Here is a 21900-nt window from a genome sequence, read left to right on the forward strand (position 1 = left end):
AGGAAAGCAGAATATCTAGTTTTGGTGCCAAAGTATTCACATCCATCAACAGTTTGGCACCTGAGTTTGTAATTGTTGACTTTATTCTTTTAAAGCCACCTAGAAAATTGTTTTCTGTTGTTTCTTGTTATGAAAATACATTTCTAACAATTTTTTTAAAAATTGTTTCGTCTTCATATTCTCTTCCGTAATCACATCTGCAAGAAAAATGTGAGTTAGGAACATTAATCATTTGAGAGTCTTGTGTCTTAAGTCTTTGAAGACAAAGCGCTGCTTCTGCTGACTGTAGACTTTTTGCCCAGGGTGGTTTCCTCTTTCCATATAAATCAAAAAAAAAACCCCCATACTACTGTTCTTCCCAAATCAGGTGGGGGCAGGGGGAACCCTCAAGGAATAAATAGCTGTTTTTCATGTGATGCTGCTGCTATAAAAAAAAAAAAGCGCCATCAAAAAAAATCTTAGAAGATTTTTGAGAAACAATGTTTAAGCAACATAAATGAAAAGCAAACCCAAATTCCCCACCTGCCCAAGGCTGGGGCAAAACCCCACCCACATAACTTCAAAAACTGAAGGGATTCCACTCACCGAATGTCCCTTCACATTAGGAGTGTTTCTTAGTGTTCTGTGGATTGGTTTCTAGGCTCCAACTGCCAATACACCAGCTGTCTATAAATGCATCAAATAATAAGATTTATTAGCAACATTTGTTCATGTTTCAAATTCCTGTGAAGAATATGCAGGTGATAGGCAAAAATGGCTGCTGGCTGAACACTTGTCTGGCTGCCTTGAATGGCAGTAGGAAGGTTAGTTGTGGAATATTGGTGTCTGGTTCTAGGAACGATAACTTTCCAGTCTGTCAGATGACATACAGCGTAACTGAGAAGTTTAAGTAACTTCCCCACAGTTACTCATCAGAGACAGATGTTTTACCCTGCACATGTAAAGCAAGTAGACTAGCATAGATGGAGGAGGAGAATTCCTGCATTTTGCTGGCTTCTATCGTCATTATCTATCCAACAGAGAAAAGTCTTTCCATCAGGTAAGAGCTTTCTTTTCCTACTTGGGAGCACTATAGGTGCTTGTTCTTTGTAGATAACTTGGTGTAAGAGCTGCGTTAGTATTATTGCACGTAAATATTTTTATTGGCACATAAACCAATAGTGCTGCAGATCAAAAGGAAGCCTGTGTTGGTAAGCAGTATTGGCATGTGGCTGCCATAATATCTGATTATTACCAGATAGTATTGAATACAGTCCTCTTACCCTTTGCAATGTTTTCATTAGAAAATCTGGTACCGTTATTCTGTATCAGATGTAAGGCACTGAAACACAGGTGGGATTTGTCTGTCCTGAGAAACTGCATCTCCTGATCCTTCCTGCTGCCTCCATGCAGGCTCACCCCTTGCCCAGCTGCAGCGTGGGCCCGCTGGTGCTTCCGCAGGGATGCCCCGTGCAGGGGAGGGAACGGCCCAGCTGCATTCCCATTTCTGCTGGCAGCGAGAACATTGCTGCCAGCTGTTGGGTACAGCAAACAGGAACAGTTTTTAGGAACGAGGTCTTGCCTTGGTGGGTCTGCCTGCTGAGGTGCTTTGATATTGATTTGCGCTGAGATAACAACAAGACTGGGGTTTTCATTGCACTCCTAAGCCAGGAGTGCGGTGCCTGCAAATACAGCAGAGATGTTGGTATAGGTGAATGGCTTACAGCTACGCAAGAATGTTGTGGAGGAGCCAGGAATTCAGCTGAGACCTCCTGAGCCCCTGCAAGAGCTCCTCCTATGTCTCTTCGCTAGTCTTCCTATATAACTTTCTGCCTTGGCATGACTAATACTCCTAATTAATGCATGCTATCCTCTAGCATTTTAATGTAATTAAAAAATTCTTTATGTCTTAATATGGAATTTAATTTTTCTACTTGCCTGTCATGTTTCAGGCACTAGAAAGGGTCAAAGAACAGGTGTGAGGGTCTGGAGATCGCTGTATTTGCAGTACTGGCCATGAGTTATGAATCCCTCAAACTTGCTGTTGTTGGCTGAAGCCATATCAGGGTGCAAGATACTGTTCTTTGAGACTCCAAAATCAATTCTAGCCCCTGGAGTGGGAAATAAAGCAACACAGAGCAACTTTCTGAAAGTTTAAACTAACTCTTTTGACTCATTTGGAAAAGGGTCAGAACAGGAACAGCTGTCTGTGCTGGCAGTGTGACGGGATTAGAGTGCAGCAATTCCACCTGCTTTTGTCCTCCTAAGTCCAATTCTTGCTTCTGAGGTTTTGTGTGATTGGAGAAAAGGAATGACATGATTACCTTCTTCATTTGTCCACTATATTAACCGCTTTAAAAATTAAGGAGAAAAAGATCGGAAAAGGCGATCTGATTCTTTTAGACATCTGTAGCCATTGAGGACAGTGGCATTTCAGAGTCCTGTCTCGCGAATGCTTCAGATAGCCCTGTGGTGAAGTGATCAGTTGCAGGGGAGAACTGGGGAGGCACAAATAACATTGTATTATATAGAACTGACCCACTTGTGTTCCCAGACCAACAGCCCAGACTTTACTAATGTTTAACAGGGTAAAGACAGGTTTTTCGCTTCATTTTGAAAAAGAAAGCAAGCATATTCCCCTGCCCCAGCAAGGACTAGTCATACAAAACGAAAGCACAAGTACATTGGACTGAGATCATGCCAAAAAAAACCACTTTAATTTTCTTCTGTACATTCGGGCCTATGGTTAACTAAAAACATGCCCAAGAGCACCTGTGCCCTTGCCATGCTGTAATGCTCTCAAAAGGAATATTACCTTCCCCTACACTCTAAAGAAATACTGTTGGGCCATAAAAATGTGCCTGTGTAAGCTGAGGGCTGTAGCATCACATCTACTTTAGAGAGCAATTCCCCCAGAGCTTTCATTGCCTGCAGGACCAGTGCACACTTTTTGGGGCGCTGGGCCAGCAACACATTTAACCTCTGCCCAACCATTGCTGCAAAGGCCATTGTACTGTCCTCCCTGTCTCTGAGCACCCACACTGCGGTTTGTTTTTTGAATGGGAGACTTGCTCTCAGCCTCTGACAGCTCTGCCCATCTCCAGAGGGGCTGTGGGTGGGTGCCCTTCGCAGGGCAATAACTGCTTTAAGATTAACACGTGTCTCAGCGCTTGCTGCAATTATTTAGAAACCTGCATGTCAATTGACCCACGTGAAGCCAAAGAGCATATTACTAGGGGTGTGCTAACAGCACCAGTGCACTAAACCACAACTGACAGCCTGACCCAGCACTGTGCTTTAAGAGGGCAGGGCCACAAGCGTTGGAGTTGGAATTCTGCTTTAATTAGGCCATTACCTGACCTTCAAAGCTGTATTTTCTTCCTCCTCTGCATGCTACGCTGGAGGAAGGGCTGCTGGAGAAGACAGGAAGAGCCCTATCTGATCCTTATCGGGAGCGGACAAAAGCCATGCGTTGCCTTTTCCTTTTGACGTGTGCAATTAAGTTTGGCTTGTGTGGAAGAAACATGTCAAGGTAAACGGCTGTCTCTCTTTCCCCTTGCTGATCCCTGGCAAGGTCCATCACTTGCTGCTTACGTGAAAAGCTATTCAATCAGCTGTTGACAGTGGTATCCCTCTCATAAAACTTGCAGCATATCCTGATTATACACTACCGTGAGATCCCTTTGCCCAGGCAGCATATCACGTGGTGGCCTGTCACTACCGTTCGGCTGTTTTACAGGCTGAGTGCACTCCCACCTTCCTATAAAACTTTGTTTGAACCCAGGCATTTCTACATCTCTTTAACACCCACCCCACCCTTTCAAAAGAAGCTTTTTCCATTTTTATGTCTGGGGCACAGACATAGATATATCTGTGGTGCTCACCAGGAGCAGGCTGCTGTTGCCCCCACCCAAGCAATCCTCTCCCTGCCAGCCCAGCAGTGCCCCATGGCTCTGCCACCTCCTTTGGCCTCCCTGTCGAAGATGTCATGTGTCTCCTGTGTTTGCTGTGACATCTTGGTCTACTCGGGCAGAGATCTGTCCTAATGCGTTTACCTTCGGAAACTCAGTGGAATCAGTTTCTGCCCGGAACTGCTGCTGGCCGCTACCAGTGCTCAGCACACAAAGGGACAGACTCTCCATGGCTGCGTGTTGCAGGCAACTCTCATGGAAGGCAAAAGACCTGTTTAGTGTGTGTGTGTCCGTGTGTCCCCTAATGAATAGATACAAGAATTTTCTTTTTAAAGTTGAGTTCACTAGATTTAAGTAATGCTCTGCTTATGAGAAAGTCAAAAGCAAAGAAATCCAATGCAAATGCTAAGAGGGAGTTCACTTAATTCACCTTTTAGGCCAATTGCAACCACATTGCTGATAGGTTATGCCGAGGAAAGGCATCAGGCTCGCTCCGTATGCCTATCTCGGAAGCGTGTGCGTGCGTCTTTCCGGCACTGCTGGAGGGGTGGCCCCTTGCTGCTCGCAGTGTGAGCCACAGTCACAAGTCTCTGGTCATAGCCTTCATCTTGCTGCAGATTTCCTGCGCGGCCACGGGAAAGCTGTTTTAAACTCCTGCTATCATCTCCTTTGCTTTGACCAGGCATGCTGCTAATCCTTTTCCTTGTGAAGCTGAATGTGCATGAATACCGACGGTGTGGCAGGCCAGCGGCTGGGGGGGGGCTCCGTCTGTCCCAGGGCTTGGCAGATAGCTTGTATTTGTCCCCATCTGGGTGCTGTACCTCAGCAAACAGTGATGCCAGTGCTCCCCAGTGCCATTTAGGACACAGTGGAGAACGTTCCAGGGAAAGATTTGTGAAAAGCTTCTTTGTTTATTTAATCACAGAAATTTGGGGTTTTTTTTCTCTGCGCAATATGTGAATGGGGATCGAGTAGCGGTTGGGCCCATCAGGGGACAGGTAATGTGTTAGAAAAGGAGGGATATTCAAAGATGAGGATAATGGAAACAGCACTGGATAACGACTGGATTTTTACAGTGCTGTTATATAGTTTTAAAAAAAGAAGTACTTAGCTCTGTTTTATAGAGGAAAATGGAGGCACGGCAAGATCCAGCGGCATCCCCAAGGGCACACAGGAAATTTTTTTTGTTGGCACTAACATACGAGTGATCTGGCCAACAACTAAGTGCTGCCGGAGAGCCGCGGGAGCGTGGCGGCCCAGGGGGACGGGGCCCGCTCCCACCCGCGCTTTGCCGGGTCCCCCGCGGCTGGCCAAGGGCAGGGGCAGCGCCAGGACCCCCGGCGGGGGGGGGGGGGGGGGCACCCGGGGTGCCGCCTGCCCCGGGGGTGGCGTGCATGCTGCTCGCCCGCCCCCCTCCCCTTGTTAGGAGGTGGCAATTGTCCAGGGACAGTGACGTGACCGGTAATCGCGGAGATCACTCTCGCCGTTGCCAAAGGGCCCGATCTTTGATCTGATGGCGCTCAGAGCTGAGCCTGGCGAAAGATAAGCCCTGAGCCGCGGAGTTCAGCCTGCATCGGCCCCCGAGCAGCTGGCGGAGGAGCGGCGGGGCCGGGCGAGCTCGGCGGGGCGAACACCGCGCCCGCCCCGCGCCCCTGCCCCTGCCCGCCGCTGGCTACCGAGCGCCCACCGACGCGGTAAGGGAGCGGGCGCCCTGACCGTAACCGCTTCGTTTCCTTTCGGGGCTCCGGTACGGCAACGGCGGGGGCGGAACCGCCGCGGGTTAGCGGGGCCGGGGCCTCGGGGCCGCCGCTGCGGAGCCGCCCGCCGTCACTAGATGGTGCCCGAGGAGCGGCGCGGCGCGGCCGCCCCCGCCCCGCCCGCCCGGCCCCGCCCGCCGGCCCGCCGCGGCCACGGGGGTGCGCGGTGCGCGCAGCGGGGGGGGCGGGAGCTCCCTCCGGGATCAATAGGGCCGTTGGTTTTTCTTTCCCGGGCTTAGCCCTTATTTGAAGCAAGGTGGCTTCTTTGGTGGCTAATTTTAGTGCTAAACTGAGCCTAATTATTATACCATAATGAAGGGCTGCTTTAAGTTAAATAATGACCCTTGCATTGTATTTATATGAATGAAGAATTAACCTTAAAAGGTTGCCCTTCTCAGAAAATGGATTGCACGCTCGGTTCTCTCTATTGATTAGTTTAGATATTTAAAGTGCTGCATTTTATCTCACCAGCCGCCCGGTAAATTTGTCATGATGATACTTAAAGGAGCAAATTGACGTTGTTTATGTTCCCAAACCTTTTTGGCATAGTTCTTGGCTTCTTATTGCACCTTTGAGCTATACAGCATTGTATGAAGGAACAGTGATAACCCTTCTGCTTAAATAAGCGTGACAGTATAACATCTCCATTCAGCTGAAACACGGATGAAAGGGATGCTGCAGTGCGAAATGTATATTACATTGCAGCTGATGGAGTGAGGTTAGCAGTCCTGAAGAGCTTTTCAAGAGGACTAGAGCCTTCCCATATCGAATGAAGGATGGGAGGGCTTGTCAGAATTTCTGTTCACTCCAAAAATCGGAGTTCATTTCTCCTTGGAGCTGCCAGATAACAGGAGCCATCCTAATAATTGCAAAGTACTTCAAAACTGGGTACTGTTAAGGATTTTGAATGTGACATGTGCAACTAAGCAAAAAGAGACGGCACATACACGTGTGTTCCTGTGTTATAGATTACGGAGGAAATAATAGGATGATGTAAAGTTTCTAAGTTAAATGTGGGCATCTGGCTTTCCTACTGAAGTTTTTAAACCTTTTAGCATTTTCTCCAAGAGGTATTGGGGAGTGGGAGTGGATTTTGTGCCATGATGCTGACAACAGCTGAAAATCACTCCTCTGCGTGCCATTACGGGAAGCACCGCTAGCCACGGCTGTGCCCCCTGAGGTGGGGTGTTTCCCCCACCGGTGCCCGGGGAGCAGCCTCAGCACTGCTCCCTGGCTTCCCATTTTTGGGGGGTGGGTGAGGGCTGTGTGGTGGCTCAGTGACCCGTGCAGGCTGTCCCCACCAGTGCCTCCCGTGGGGACCCAGGGAGCACAGATGTGGGTGCCCCATGTCAGGGAGCCGAAGCTTTGCAGGCACCTGCCATGGGCGAGCTGCAGCAGCATCCCTGCTCGCCATGCTGGGCTGGGGTCCAGCCACCCCCATCAGGCTGTACTACCCAACACATGTGAGGGGCAGCGAGCCTCCACCAAGGCAGCTGTTGCCACAGCTGTCAGTCTGTAGCGTGCTCCTTCCGTTACCCTCTCTGGTTTCTCAAGTTTGCAGATCTTCTTTTGGTCTCTGAGTGAGAAATTGCCACCCCTTTTCTAACCCCATATCCTGGCCGGCAGCAGGAATATGCACACCACTTGAATTCCCCAAACAAAATGGAAATGGAAAGTCTTCAGTTTAGTTGAAAAGAACAGCGAATTCTGCTCGCAATCTGTAATGCAATTAGCGTTATTTGACTTGGCAGCTTTCGGAGGGCCTGCGTGGGCTGCAGGCTGCGAGGGCCTGGAGTCAGCCTCCATCTAGGAAGCAGGACTTGGGAGGAACTCTCAGTAATTTTTACATCTGAAGTCTTTCAGTGTTTTTTCTCCCCTGTCTACTCTTCCCTCCACCCTCGGCGTTCGGATGCTGCAGCCGGTCCTTCTCCCCAGCTGGGAAGGGATGAAGTTGGCTGGTTGTCCAGCCCCTGCCCTCCTCCACACCCCCACCAGCCCCACAGGTGCCTGCATCCCCCCACCCAGCCAAAGAAAAATGATTTTGGGTCAGAACTCACTGAGCTGTCTGTGTTTCTGAGGCTAAATTGTTTCTTGCAAGGGAAATAGCATCAGCTCGGTGTATCTGGCTGCTAATTGCTTTAACTGGCTGAAAAGATTTCAGTCTGTTCTTGAACTGTTCGTGCAAACTTAACAGAACAGCATTACCTTCAGATCCTTTCCTGTCTGCAGCCAGAACGTATGAACAAGTCTTTTGGTAAGAAAAGCAGCACAAAGTTTCAAGCTATGCTAGCAGAGGTTATGAGAGACAGGAAGTTATGGGCAAATTGATTTCACCACTGGGAAACTAGGGATTTTCCTCCTCCCTCCAAGTAATGACTGTAAAGCATGCTAATGCTATTCAACATTAGTGCATTAAAGTGTGGCCTTATTAATTCAAGACATAAAGGCAACAAAATAAGCTGTTAAATTTAAAATATAATACATATATAATGAGAAAAAAATGTGTGAAAGCTTTATTCAAATGAAAATGCAGAATTGTTTGAGCTGGTGAAGTATCTTTTGTGCTGAGTTATGAGCATATGTAATAGATTTAATTATTAATTTCTCCATTGTTCTATGCACACAGACAGGGTTCAAGGCATAGTCATTCTCTGGCTTTCATGGATCTAATTTGTATAATTATTGCCTGAATAAAGAATTGCTCTGATTCTTAGTTCACTTTTCTCCTCTCCTAAGTGCTACCTCACTGCTGCTTTCCAAAAGGAGAGCACCTGCCAGTTCTTCAAGAATCAGCTGATCACTTCCAGTGATGAGGCACGCTCCCAGTGACGTTCCTTTTCAAGCCTTTTTGTCTAAATGAATTATTGTGCATCCTTTTTAATTTTATTGAACAAATTACATTTGTCAAGGTCTAGCTTTGTAAATAAATAGCTAGAGACACATGGATGCATATTGCTGCTGTTCAAGGTCTCCTGTTCTATTTATGGAAGCCAGATGAATGTGAAACAAAAGAGAAACTTTTCTCTAAAAGCAATTATCTTTCTGCATTCCCATCAGTATAATTATATTGCAGGGAATTTTAAGAAGTCATACAAGTAGAATTGAATACTTAAAATCATGGCTGAATTGTTATGCAAAAGCTGAGCAGAGCATCTTGCCTCAATGCTAACAAAACACACCGTGGCTGGCTGTTCTCTTACACCTTTACACTGGAGATGTATGAGTATGTTCATCACAAAATAAGAACCTGAGATCCATGCTATACATATGAAAAGTATTTGTGCGAATAACTACTGAATTCCTCTCAGTTTTGAAGTGCTAATATTAATGGTTGAAATATTTTATCAGCCATTTAAAAAGTCACGGCCCTGCTCTGTGAGTATCCTTAATCATGAGTATTTTCTTTGACTTTGGAAAGACACATTGTGTTATTAAAATGGGGCATCTTCTTTTGTTATGGAAAGGTCTGCCCAGATAGTAAAAGGAGCAAGGCCCAAGAACACATAGCAAGCTCCAGGCTGCACTGATGGAAGAGTGTGGTGAAAATCATTATGTTGACCATGCTTAGAGAAAAGCCATTATGACTTTTTAGGAAGCTGCAGTACCGGCACAGTTTGTAAAAGGTCACATTGTTTCAGAGGGGGAGTACAGAAGGTCTGCCAGGAGAGTAAGTTTTGTTTTGCCCATTGTTCCATCAAATTTTGAGAGCTTTTCTTGAAAATATAGTTGTATTTCCCCTTTAATTCATGGGGAAGATGCTGTCAGACCGCCAAAATAAGTATTATGGGCATGTTCTATGGGTGCTTTTACACTCCCATCAGAGCAGAAAGCTCAGCAAAAGCAGCTGCAGGGGTACTTCTTGAGGAGAAGCAAGACCACGCCTGGCTGAAAGCCTTCTTCCAAAGCAAAGGAAATGGGGGTCATGCAGCAGGGTTCTGTTACACCACAGTTAACCTCACAGCTACCACCTTCCTTTGCAGGGAGGTGCTATGGAAAGCTGAGGGTATGGAAGTGCAATTAGAAAACGTCAAACAGTCCTCATATAAGGAAGTGAAATAAAAGTGGCATGGGTTAAGTATATGATGTTTCCAGATTTGAATTTGTAACCTATATGTTTAAGTGTATATGTGCATTTAGTGCTAGAAGTAGACAGCCATATTCTTTCCAGCTAGATTTTTCCTCTTTACCTCCCTTCACTCCTGTTGTATCCAGGGTTGCTGTCTTTTTCCTTTGCTCTGCTGCCTCTTTTTCCCTCTTCCAGCCTTTCTCATGTCAAACAGGACCATGTAAATTAAACATTTTAAACTCAGCTATGAAGAAATGAGGTATTTAGCCTGACCTTGTCAAACAGCTTTAGCAAGTCAGGAAATGTTCATAACTCCCCGTGCCAGGGCAGACGGCTGCGCAAAGCTGCGCACTGAGAGATGCCCATCCCACACAGGACCGACGCTGTGCTGCACACCTATAGCAGCTCCAGCCCAATGTTTTCTTTTCTATGAAAGCCATTTTGACTACCATGTGTTTGCATTTATTTCCTTTCTGGCTCTGTACATGATTCATCCGCAGCAGGATGGAGGAGCCAGGGCAGAGCTGGGCCGCCCAGGAGCTCCTTTCCTCACTTCCCAACCCTGCTTTGGGCAGCTTTCTGGAAAGCAGTCGCACAGTGAGGTGCTGTTTTCCACGCTGCAGAAATTAACTCACCGTGCTCATGGCAGCTGGGCTCAATGTTGCTTTGCAGGGCAGGCACGCAAGGGCTATCCCCTTCCCATGCCTTGATGCAAAAGACCAAGATGCTTCTCCCTCTGTAAAGTGATAGAGGCAGCTTTTATTCACTCTGGCTTTGAACCTTGCCGTTCCCTATAGATTACCCACAAAGCACACTGCCACAGGTCTGACGATCCTAGGTTTTAGTTCAATCCAAACCTAATCTTTTCTTCTTTTTCCAGAAGTCCCATTGGCGCCAGAGTTTTCTTGCATTCAGGCATGGGCAGGGTTACAGTAGACGGTTTCCTCTCGCTTCTTTCTGGGATCCTGTGCCAGGGCAGGAGGTATGTTTCCATCTGAGGATCCTCCCTGGGAAAGACTCTTATTTCATGGGGGGTTATGCCTGAACCATAATGGTATTTTAACTGACTTTTGTTTTTTAGTAAATTCTCCTCCCCTCTCCAATAATCTGCAAATCTGTTACCAATCAGAATATGATACGTATCCTCAGCCAGTTTCAATGGGGCTTATTTCTATTACATCTGGCAGTGTGTCCAGGGGGGGAGAAAAAAACCTCAACCAGAATTAGCTGCGCTGAAATCAGCTGAATTTTGGATGTGTTCAACCTTTTTGGCCAGACTTATTCCAGTTCATGAGAAGTAATTATCTCTTGAGCATCACATTAATATTAAAGATCCATAGGCATTAGCGTTTAGGCAATATACCTTCTTCCCAGCTCCAAAAAAAAAAAGTGGGATAATTGATGTGAACACTCTCCAAATGTGCATATGTCTTTATTTATGAATTCCAGTGTGGATTGTTTGGGAGGATAAGGCAGAATAAGGAAAAGCAGGCAAAAATGTTGAGAACTCTCATCTCCCTGGCCATTTCTGTTAGGAATAGTAATAATCTGCTGAAAATTAGTTGTGAAAGCTAACGTCATGTTAATAGCGTATGTTGCAAACACTAAATCCCTTCAACTGGTATTCTGATTTACACCTTTCCTGTTTCTTAAATTAGGGAATTCATGGTAGCTGGAGCCTGTGGCTGCCTGTGGCCAGGCTGGTTGCTGGAAAGCCAGGTTTGGACACTGATGGCTCCGCTTCCTAAGGTCGGTATGAAACTGCACCCCAGCTTCTGCCTACTGAAAGAAAAATTGCCCTCGGAGCACCCAGAATGCTGTCTCCTGCAGGGCGTCCATCAGCTGGCACACATTGGCTGTGGGGATGCTGGAGTGACCTGTCCCAGATGTGGAGGTGATGATGGCTGTGCTGTGTCCCAGGACATGGTGGCTGTACACATGGGAAACTGCAGCCTCAGGTGTTTGGATACCACTCGCATCCAAAGTGTGGCAGGACCCCACGAAGACAGCAGCGCTGCTGGCTGAGGGTTGGGCTTAAGCCACTGGGCACCCTGATGCTGACACACTCCTGTACCTTCCGTCATGACTGTGACACTTGCATCTATGCTCAGGTATGACTATGGGTACGCAGATGGTATTGCATAGCTGTAGATGGTATTGTATCACTCATCCTCCCACCGGCAGAAAATTTGATTACTCCACGCTAGCCAGCAATGTCATTACATTAAATAGAAGGGGAACTCTTTCCTTGCTGAATTTTTTATTGTGTTCAGCTTCACTCAGTAGGGGAAAACAAGTCTATAAAAGTGCCGCTAGCTTGTTTCAACTTCTGCACGTGCACCCACCTCATTTTCACACCCTGGCAAGGGGTGTCAGACACAGCCCGGCTGCCCAAGCAGTCCTGGACTGGCCCAATTTCCTGCAGAGTGCAGCGAAGGCCGTAGATATCAACTTCAAAGGTAAACAATTACCTTTTATTATCACACATGGCTTTAGCTCTACCAGTTTCAAATAGCACATAATCACAAGTCTGTGATAACATTTACTCCTGATGAGAGAAAATTCACCAAGTACTAAATTGCTGCTGAGATGACGGGAACATGAGCCAGGCAGGAATTAACTCCGATGATGAGTCAGCAGACGTTAATGTCTTGCACCATGCTGGAGACATCTGCTGAGCCGTCCACTGTTGAATCATCTTAAATATTTCTGTGTTATTACCCCTCCAGGAACAAGCATCGGAGAACTTTTGTGTCTGTGTTATATATGCATAAGCTATTTTAAAACAAATGTATGCAGGCACATAACAACTGTATGCATTTAGGTATGTAGGTAATTTTCAGCTACGGGAAGGATGAGCAACCAGCAACTATTTAAAGTAAAACATGCATGGAAATGCTAATAGCAATTGCCTACATTTGGTGTTTGGAAAGCAATAGCTTTGCTCAGTTGTGGCTCTGATGAGCCTGGGAGTGTGACCTCATGCCCATGCCATACACCCTGAACCTTCATGCAGACCGAGCTGGCCAAGCTCTCAAAGTAGGAGCTACAAGTTCACTAAGGACTCCCTGCGTATTGGAAATCAGTCCCTCCAGAACAGCTGCAGGGTGCTGTGTTCAAGTATATCATCACTTCGGCTTTTTCCAGTTTTTTCCCATATGCCCAGAATGTCAATATGTAGTTAGATAAATGTAGTAACAAGGCGCAATCAAGAGCATCAGATGAATTCGGTGGAGAGGGGCAAACGCCTTCTTAAATGAGATCCTTTTTCACTGGAGGCCCTGCAACTGTGCCGTCACATGCTGCCCTTCTGCAGGATCTTCAGCAGATGCTAAAGGCATATAACTGGGAGTGTGGAAGGACTGTACTCTGAACAACATAATCCTTGCACAATGGAAGAGGCAGAGCTTTTGTTTGATGCATTCAGCTTAACTGCTGCAAAACAACTCAGGTTGTTTTAAAGTACATTGTCTGTTCTGGCCTTAATTAATTTAAACTTTTGCATACATAGCTGCCAGATTGTATGCACATGAGAACTGCAGTAGTTCAGTGCGCATCATGCAAGGCTGCATTTTTTGAAACTCCAACTCTCTGAGGTCTGGAGGTCGAAAGTTAATTCTAGTGAGATGTGAGAGTTGTCCATGTCTGCCAAAAAAAATTGTTATTTCAGGCATTCTGCAGTCTGAGTGTCACCATTCCAACTCATGTTTTTAAGGTTTGCCCACCCGCTGAATTTTCAGATGCAACTTAAAAAGAACACCACCCAACCCACCGAATGTTTTGGAAAGCAGGGTGAAAGCAGGCTTAGCTGTTGCAGAGGGGAGGTGGGAAGCACAAGCTGACAGTGGAGCTGGTGCCCCACAGGGGTGGCTGTGGGTCAGTGGAACCAGAGACTCATGGTGCCCGTCCTCCCTTTCCTTCTGTTCTCTTCCTTGCTGCCACTGATTGCCAGGGCTCAGCCTCTGCTCAGAGCAAGCCCATGGCTGCCTGCCATCTGATGGAGGTGCTTTGAGCCCATGTCCCCCTCTTCCCAGGGCCTGGGGTGGGCACAGGTGCCTGCCGGTCCCCACTAATGGACCTGAGGACCTCAGGACTTCTGAACAGGTTTGATGCTAGCTGCTTAAAATAGCTGAAAGGAAATGACATGAACATGCCCTGCACGCTGCGTTTTGCACTCAAACACTGCTTTTTCCAAAAATTAGCTCTAGCAACTCATCTTGACGTGCCCTAAAATAACAACTTAGTATTTAATGAACATTAAGGGGGAATTAAATTAACCTAAACAGTAGCTTGGTTTCAGACTTCTCAGTAGTGGCTGCATGAAAGTAAGGCAGTGTTTTTAGACCAAATAAGAAATCCATCCTTTGAGGATTGGTTTACAAGTCCTCCAGAATTTTCCATTAGGTTAATAACCAAGCGAAACGTCCTGGCGGGAACAATCACGTTCCCGCTACTGCCCAGTCATTAGAGTGCTGTGTCAGGAGGTTTCAAGTAAGTCGCAGTACTTTTCTTCTACTGTGGAAGTCTATGCGTCTCCATATTTATTTGAAAAGCTTTCTCCCATTTTCCTTCACATGCTGAATTTCTTGGGCACAGCGCATTAACTCTTCTTGAAGTACAAAATGGAGAATACAAGTGCCAGAACATTTTTGTCAATGGTTTCCAAACACTATGGAATTTCCTGCCCAGCTACATCAGATCAGCCAACAACTTTGTAATTGCTAAAAACAGCCTGTTGATTTTCCTCCCAAGTGTTTCAGCTGGCCTGGCTGAGCTTTCTCTTTTCCACTGTCTTGAGATGTTTCTCTCATTGTGCACTGTGCCGTATTTTTATGGTCAACATATCCTATAGCAAACAATTTCAGGCTGATGGCGGAAGGAGATTGGATTCAGGTTAGAGATTTGAGCCCGGGATGGGGAGCCAGGAATGCCTCAGTTCCTGGACCAGATCTGCCACTAAATCAGGAATCCACATAAAGCAAAGCCACATGATGAGCAATTGTACAATGATTTGATTTTCTGTGCAGAGGAGGAAGTGAGAGTTTCAATGCAGTTATCTCCCTGGCGTGCCTGCTGCAACCAAAGCCACAGCTACAGGTGGGCCATGAGTGGGGAGCAGGGAGCAGGTTCCCTTCAAGGGGAGGCTGAAATTTGGGAGGCTGCTGTCTAATTGGGGACCAGAAGTTTGCACCAGAGCAGTACTTGGACTGACATCTCAGTGGTAAATGCAAATAAATTAGTTAAGTACGCCTGTATGAAATTTTCCTGCTGAAAAATCCATTCTATAAAAGCATTTATACTGTATTCTTTATTGTCAGCTAATCCAGCCCAAACTCATTAAATGGCAGTGTGTGGGTTACTCGCTGTCAGTGAAATTATCAAAGGCATTTTTCAGCTGGTGCACCGGGAAAGCATGTGCTTCAATGCCAACTAAAACAATAACGAGGAAATGTTATGATCAGACTTGACCAAATGACCTTTCCCATTTTAGATTAGTTCTTAATTTCAGCACAAGGGTCATCCTGTGAGAATACTTACAATAAGTCACTGCTCACCTCTCACATGAAAAAGAAGTGACTTATTAGAAATCTCACTGTACTCATTGCAGTTAATGAGATGTGGAAAGCTTTATAATTTGATTTGCTGGACCATATGCTGTAAAGGGATACTGCTGATTTCATTCCTCCACATTTAATTTAAGCAGTATGCAATGGCTTCTTCGTATGGCTACTTATATAATAAAAATTAACTTGAAGTATAAAAAAAATACACCATTGTGGGGTTTATTACTCTGTGTGGTTGAGTTTCAAGTGTTTTTCATTGAAACATCTGTAAGTAATGTGTAGGTCTAATTTTAAATCCTGGCAAATATTTTCCATTTAACATTTGGTTTTACTGACAGGCTTGGAGCAGTGGTTTTCAGAGCTTGTCAGTAACAGATATGTATTTTCAAAGATAAACATTTTTTTAATTGAAGATAACTGTAATTCAATACCTGCTTTTCCTATCCTTCTTGTATTTTAGCGGTTGCAAGCAGCAACGCAGACACTCGTCCCGCCTCCCTGCAGCCCCCGGCCGTGGCAGCAGGACTGTGGCGGTGCAGGCTGTCCCTCATCTGGGGCCGCCTGGGGCCTGCACGGGCTCATCGTCCCAAGGGAATAAGATGACATCAGCAGGAGATCATGAACTCCCCGAGGATGTCCTCTTCAGGGATGTCCCTTCAGGTGTTTTGCCGGGGGTGGGTGCCGGCAAAGGGTGGGTTTGGGCCTCAGCCCCAGGTGCAGCTTGGCCGTGTGCCGCGCCTCAGCGGCACGCGCTCCGCTCTCAGGGCCAAGCGCGCTCGCTTGTACCGCGGTGGCTCACCGTCAAAGCTTTATTTCAGGTTATTTGATTTTTGGCTGCAGGCAAAATGAAACAGCTCAAACAGGCAGGCTGGCCTGCATAGCCCATAAAAGCGAAAACCAAGCTGACTCGTCAGTGCGCATGGCGCTGCCCGGCAAGGGCTTGCACACTCTGCTGGTTGTGGTGCTTCGTGCGAGAGCTTTAGCCGTGGCTGGGCTAAAGGCAGTGCTAGAAATACCCGGTGTGAGGCAATGAAAGGTCAGCTTGGAAGTCAAATATTAATTTCAAAATGAAGTCCTGGAAGGATGGAATTGCCAGGGAGTCACTTGTTTTACCTGAAAGAAATGCCACAGCATTACTTGCAATTAATGCCAGTGTCCACAAGCTCTAAAAATGAGGACTGTGTGTGTTTTAAACTAACCAATTGGTTAAATTTGAGATCAGGCCAAGAAATCTTGTGAAGTTGCTGCCCATGGGGGAGCATGCTGAGGGAGGCCGTGGGCCTGTGACACGGCCAGGCTGCAGCAGCTACAGAGGCACCATTTTGTAAGGTGCACAGCAAAGGGACAGCACTTGTTTGTGTCCTTCTCGCTCCGCCTCTCCCTCCCTCTACTCTTTACTGTTTCCTCACCATGATTTTAAAAAACATGTTGAATTCTACTTTCAGTGAGAAATAACAATAGTACGCTATTTCCTTTAGACCCAGACTGTCATCTTGTTGGGACCCTGAACTGCAGTAGCAGCTGGGTTCGGGTGCAGGGGGACTAGCTGTGGCGAGGGCCCATGGCTGCCAGGCACTGCGGCAGGCAGCAGCAGCACAGGGACCGCGGCTCTCTGGCTCTGCCAAACTCCCAGGGGAGTGTCAGCATTACCTGATTTTAACAGCTTTACATTTAGAGAGACAAACACGTCTTTGCTACCAAAGACAACCTGTTTCTTTATAATTTGAGCAGTGCCTTTAATGCTTCGTGATGGTTTGTGGTGTGGGTTCAGCGGCCGAAGTAAAGCTGTGGGCTCCAGCCAGCCCTCTGCGCGTCTCGGGTCTGAGTCTCCTTGGTGGGGACCCTGCCAGGGATCAAATCACAGGCCCTTCATGCACGGACCTCCGGAATAAAAAAAATAATAACAAAATCAGGTTTCAATTTTAATGCGTCCCTGTTTTCTTTCATCAGAAGTTTTGAAATGCTGCTGAGGAGGTTAGTGATAGTCATAATCTCAACCACAGTGATTTCTCATAAACATTGAGAGAAACTGCAGCTTTACTGAATATAGCGTCTGTTTTAAATGGCTGGTGGTTCACTTGTTTTTAATATGAGTACAAGCACAGAGGCAAGTAAAATCTAATGAAAGTGCTTAGAAGATTTTGTTTTGATACCCCACAGCAGCCCTGGTTTATACTGAAGGGGGAAAAGATTTCTTTGTAGCCAGGCCTGCAGAAGCCAGAAATTTAATCTTGCTCCACAACTTATTTTATTGCATTTTTAATTTTCTCTTGCATTACCCTGACCCTTTTCTATAGCTTTTGACGCCTGGTGCTTAATTACTTATCATTAGCAATGTACATGGGGGCCTTCCTGCATATTTATAAATGTGATCATTAGTACATGGGAAGACAAAGACTTCTTTAAGACCATCATTAGTTATTCTGTTTTCATAGAAATGTTCATTAGAGAAACTACCCACCTGGTTAAATAATTATAATTAAGAACTGGTAATCTCCTTTGCATTTTTAACTTGATCTTCAGGACGTGTGTTCATAGCTAAAGGAGCCTTGTTTGGCCATCTTACTGTCATGTCTTTTGATTTGAATTGTCAAGCAGATTTAAATGCTGTGTTTTGGAACTGTATACCCTAAGAATGATTTATGGAAAGATAGGTTATTAAAAAAAAAAAAAAAAGAAAGAAAGAAAGAAAGAAAGGAAGAAATCAACCCAGCAATTACCTCTGAATTCATTAACTGCGCACTGGCAGCAAGAGGTTATATAAGCCATTTACTGTAATGCACAGTATGGAGTTAAAACAAAATGTCACCGGAGCCTGATTTCTCTGCCCTATCGGTGGTACTCACTGCAGACACCCAGGCTGCAGGAGAAGACTTGCAGAAAGGTATCATTTCCATGTCATGGTATGGTATTACTTGGAAATGCCAACAATAAATGCAATGGTGTCAGTACTTCTGCTCCCAGCCATCATGGGGAGCTGGTGGGAAACCCGTCTGAAATGTGTGCACATGCCTGTCTGCTCCAAGGCTGCAGGGAAGGGAGAGCATCACCCCTCCATGCCCACGGCGACTGGCACAGGGAGGGCTCACCTCTGATAAACCACAGTGATGGGAAGAGCTTGTCAGTGGCATAAATATCATCTGTAAACAATTAAGCAGCTACTGCTCATTCAGGGCAGTTTTGAGAAGCAAAGGAAGTCTGCAATCAGTTATATCTCCAATTACCATAAAAATATATTAGCCATTCATTCATTTATTAATGATTCATCAGTTAACCACACATAATGAGCAAATAATTAGCAATGCTGTACGGTTGCCAAAATTGAAGAAGTGGTGGCATTTTAAAGATGAAAGGTTGCATTTATGTAAAAAGTCGGGTGGTGATAAAGTTAATACAGAAGATAATTATAAAAGTGGCTGTCCTATTTTAGAGGCTGAGGTCCCGCAAAACTTGCCTAATTGAACTGAAATTAATATTCTTCAAAAGCACACATGTTACTGCATACTAGTGGCTGCATTTACTCAGAGATCTCCCATCAGTAAGGTATGTCGCACAATACAAGTTAATAAAATGCCAGACAGCAAGACTGTGTTCTTTGTTTGCTCGGTTCAGGGCCTTGTGGAAAACAATAAATTGCATTCATGTCAGCCGAGGCCCATCCCTTTGCTAATTACTGTTTGGTGCTGAAATGACTTCTGTGAAATTGGGAGCATGAAGAAACACACAGCCGTACAAGGGAGGCTTTTCAGGCTACGGCAGTAAATGTGAGATAGGCCTTAGGCGCACAGATGTTAAAACAGTGAATTCCCCTACAGATTACACTAATGGAAACCCTGTCAGGGTAAGTCAAATCCGGGGTCTGTGGTCAAAATCTAATTAATGTTCCTGTACTTAAAAAGAATATGAATGCCTGGAGGTGATGAAGAACGTATAAGAAACTCGCTTGTTTGTAAAATAGCTTGTGCGGATGGCAAGCGCCGCTAAGGCCTTCCTTACGAGGTAACACCTGCTGGAGGAGCTGCTTACGCCACTTGGTGCAGTGCTGCAGGCACCGGGCTCAACCCTGCTTGGAAGTCCTGCACAAAAATGTCTGTTGGCACCTGGGCTGCCTCCCCAGCGGACAGTCATCGCTGTCATTAAACGCCCCCTCTTTGTTTGGCATGACTGAGTGGTGTTGGCATCGCTGTTTAGGAAGTACTTGTAGCTGAAGACCTAAGAAAGGGCCAGCTCCTCTTTGTGCAAAAACAAAGGCTCGCCCGTCTAGGTTGAGCTTGAGGACACTGCTGGGGCTCTTATGGCGCTTTCACAGCTGCACTGTGCATGGCCTGTGCAATAACAGAGGAAATGAATTTATAATGCAACAATCTCTTCGTTTTCACAAGCACAAAATTTCCCCTAAATACTTAAAATAACACTCAGAGTGGGACAGACCTTAAATTTTGAATAAATGAAACCCTAATCCAGTGTGTTGCTGAAACAGCTTGTTATTAAAGAAATAAATTTAAAACAGCAAGTGGTTTGAGAATTTTGGATTTAATTATTTAAATCTACTTAAGATAACTCTCTAGCACTGTGTTTGGGTTTCCTGTTGAGAGCATGTTTTCCAGAAAAGTATCCCACCCAGTGCCCTGGAAATATTAACTTTCTTATGCAACAGTGGTTTAAGCAGTAGAGACAAATTATTATTATTATTATAATAAGGCAGGGATATTGTATGGCAACTTGGTGATATTTCCTGCATGCATCCTGTCATGAAAACTGCACAGAGTCATTTGGGGGTTTGGAAAGACCACTGCTTTCTTTGGCTAAATGTCTCATGTAATGCTGCTCCAAATGCTCTTCAGGTAAGAGAGAGAGAGTAGTTCCCTTAGTAATGTTACAGAACCAGCCATGACTAACAGTACCTGAACAAGCAGGTTTTCAATTGTAAGCTAATCTGAGGTATTATATGTAATTTAATAGATAAATATTGGGAATCAGACTTTTTTCATTGCTGACTGTTATGCTTTAGTTAAAATCTACTATTTCATCTTTAAGACGTAAGATTGTCTCTTTATGCAGCATAGATCAAGAAGGCAATAAATCTGTCTTTTCTTTTGTAGGGCTGTAACAGGAGCTTCCTGGATCCTGGGTCTGCATTTAGGGTAAGAATCAGACAAATATATTCAAAATGACCTTGATCTGCACAAAACCTAGCAAAGGGACAAGAACCAGGGAGGTGCTCTTTGTCCCCAGCCATGACCCAGGCACAGGGGAAGTTGACTTCTCCCACGGCTACGAGTGTGCAGGGGAGAAAACTCCAGCTCTGAGTTATGTTTCCTTCCCCTGGGCTCATGCTGGGACAACGGCACACAACCACGCTGCATGCCAGCTCAGCCTCCCTGCTTGGCTTGGCTCCTGCAGGGCAAGCTTGCTGTATGTATCCTGTGAAGAACAAGGATGGTGGTTTTGTGTTTGAATATCCTCACAAGTAATCATTGGTGTCTCCAAGGTGGGATTCTCATCTTAACCATTTTCTTTCAGTATGTTCTCTCTGTACTGTCTGTGTTTGCAATACAACCCTTGCAGGGGAGTTGCATGCTAGTTTTGGGGCCAGGCTCTTGCTGAGTATTGCCAGCACTCACTCTGTCAGTCATGTTGTCTGCTGTGCTTCAAGTGTCACCTTTTGTCACAGGGAGGAAGCCTTTCAACTTCCCTGATGCTACTGAGGTTGCACTGATGTAACTGAATTTGTCCTTTCTGTCATGCATAATGGTGGGATCTTAGGGAGTGTTCGGCTTTCTAGCCAAAATCTGTGGGGACAAAAATAAGCAAATCCAGACTTTTGATTAACCTAGGTAAATGGTTAAAATACTACTCACAAGTCTAATGGTCAGCACAGCTGTGTCATCATCTGAATCCAACACCACCAACGGGCTCAAGAGATGGTACTTCAGCACTGGGTTCTGTCAAATTCACATGTAAGGATGGTGGTCAACCAAAACCCAAAAGTTTTGACTGGTTGTCCTCATTCAAGCATGCTCACTGACTTACTTTGTGATTATTAGCAATATTTTCTTTTATAAATAGTTTTTTGTTTTCAAGAAAAAGTAGTCCTGCAAATACTTTTTTCTTAAGGAATAATACCTATGTGTTACTTGAGGCAGATGTTGGTTTAAAGCTTAGTTCTTGCTTAAGAGATATCTTTCAATCCACTGAAAGGAGTTGATTAGTGTCCCCTAGCTGAACCATTTTTTTCCCTCTGTTGCTTTGACCCATTGATTTAATTAAGGTCTAATAAAGAGAGGGCTGAAAGATTGTTAAAAATCCTTTTTTTTTTTTTCCCACAGATCTGACCTATGCTGGTCCAGCTGTGCATTTTTGACTCACATGCCCTCTTTAATACGTAAGCACACTGATACAAGAGGTTGTCTTCCTTAAAGCCAGTTGTTTTTTTCCCCCCTCCATGATAGATAAGATTTATTTTGGTTTTAACCAAAACAAATGCTTTTCTGAAACCTTTTATTTAAGTGAAAATAAGTAATGAAAAAATAACCAAAGCAAGGCACAGTATCAAAAAGAAAAGACCTTAGAAAGCTTAGTCATGACCCTTTCTCTCTCTGTTTCCTTTCCCATTCTCCTCT

At 45.4% G+C, this 21900-nt stretch overlaps 1 long non-coding RNA gene across 1 annotated transcript in view; it reads left to right on the forward strand.

Moving 5' to 3' along the window:
- The first annotated feature begins 504 nt into the window (after positions 1 to 504).
- Positions 505 to 21900, forward strand: part of LOC130156778 (uncharacterized) — a 73112-nt gene continuing 51716 nt past the window's right edge. The window contains exons 1-8 of the long non-coding RNA XR_008824607.1: positions 505 to 1039; positions 3384 to 3511; positions 10594 to 10695; positions 11372 to 11462; positions 11544 to 11824; positions 15738 to 15937; positions 20380 to 20421; positions 21607 to 21662. This is a non-coding gene — a long non-coding RNA (uncharacterized LOC130156778). The remainder of the gene's footprint in view (positions 1040 to 3383; positions 3512 to 10593; positions 10696 to 11371; positions 11463 to 11543; positions 11825 to 15737; positions 15938 to 20379; positions 20422 to 21606; positions 21663 to 21900) is intronic.

This window comes from Falco biarmicus, chromosome 11 (assembly GCF_023638135.1).
Source record: "Falco biarmicus isolate bFalBia1 chromosome 11, bFalBia1.pri, whole genome shotgun sequence".
Classification (NCBI taxonomy): Eukaryota; Metazoa; Chordata; class Aves; order Falconiformes; family Falconidae; genus Falco; species Falco biarmicus.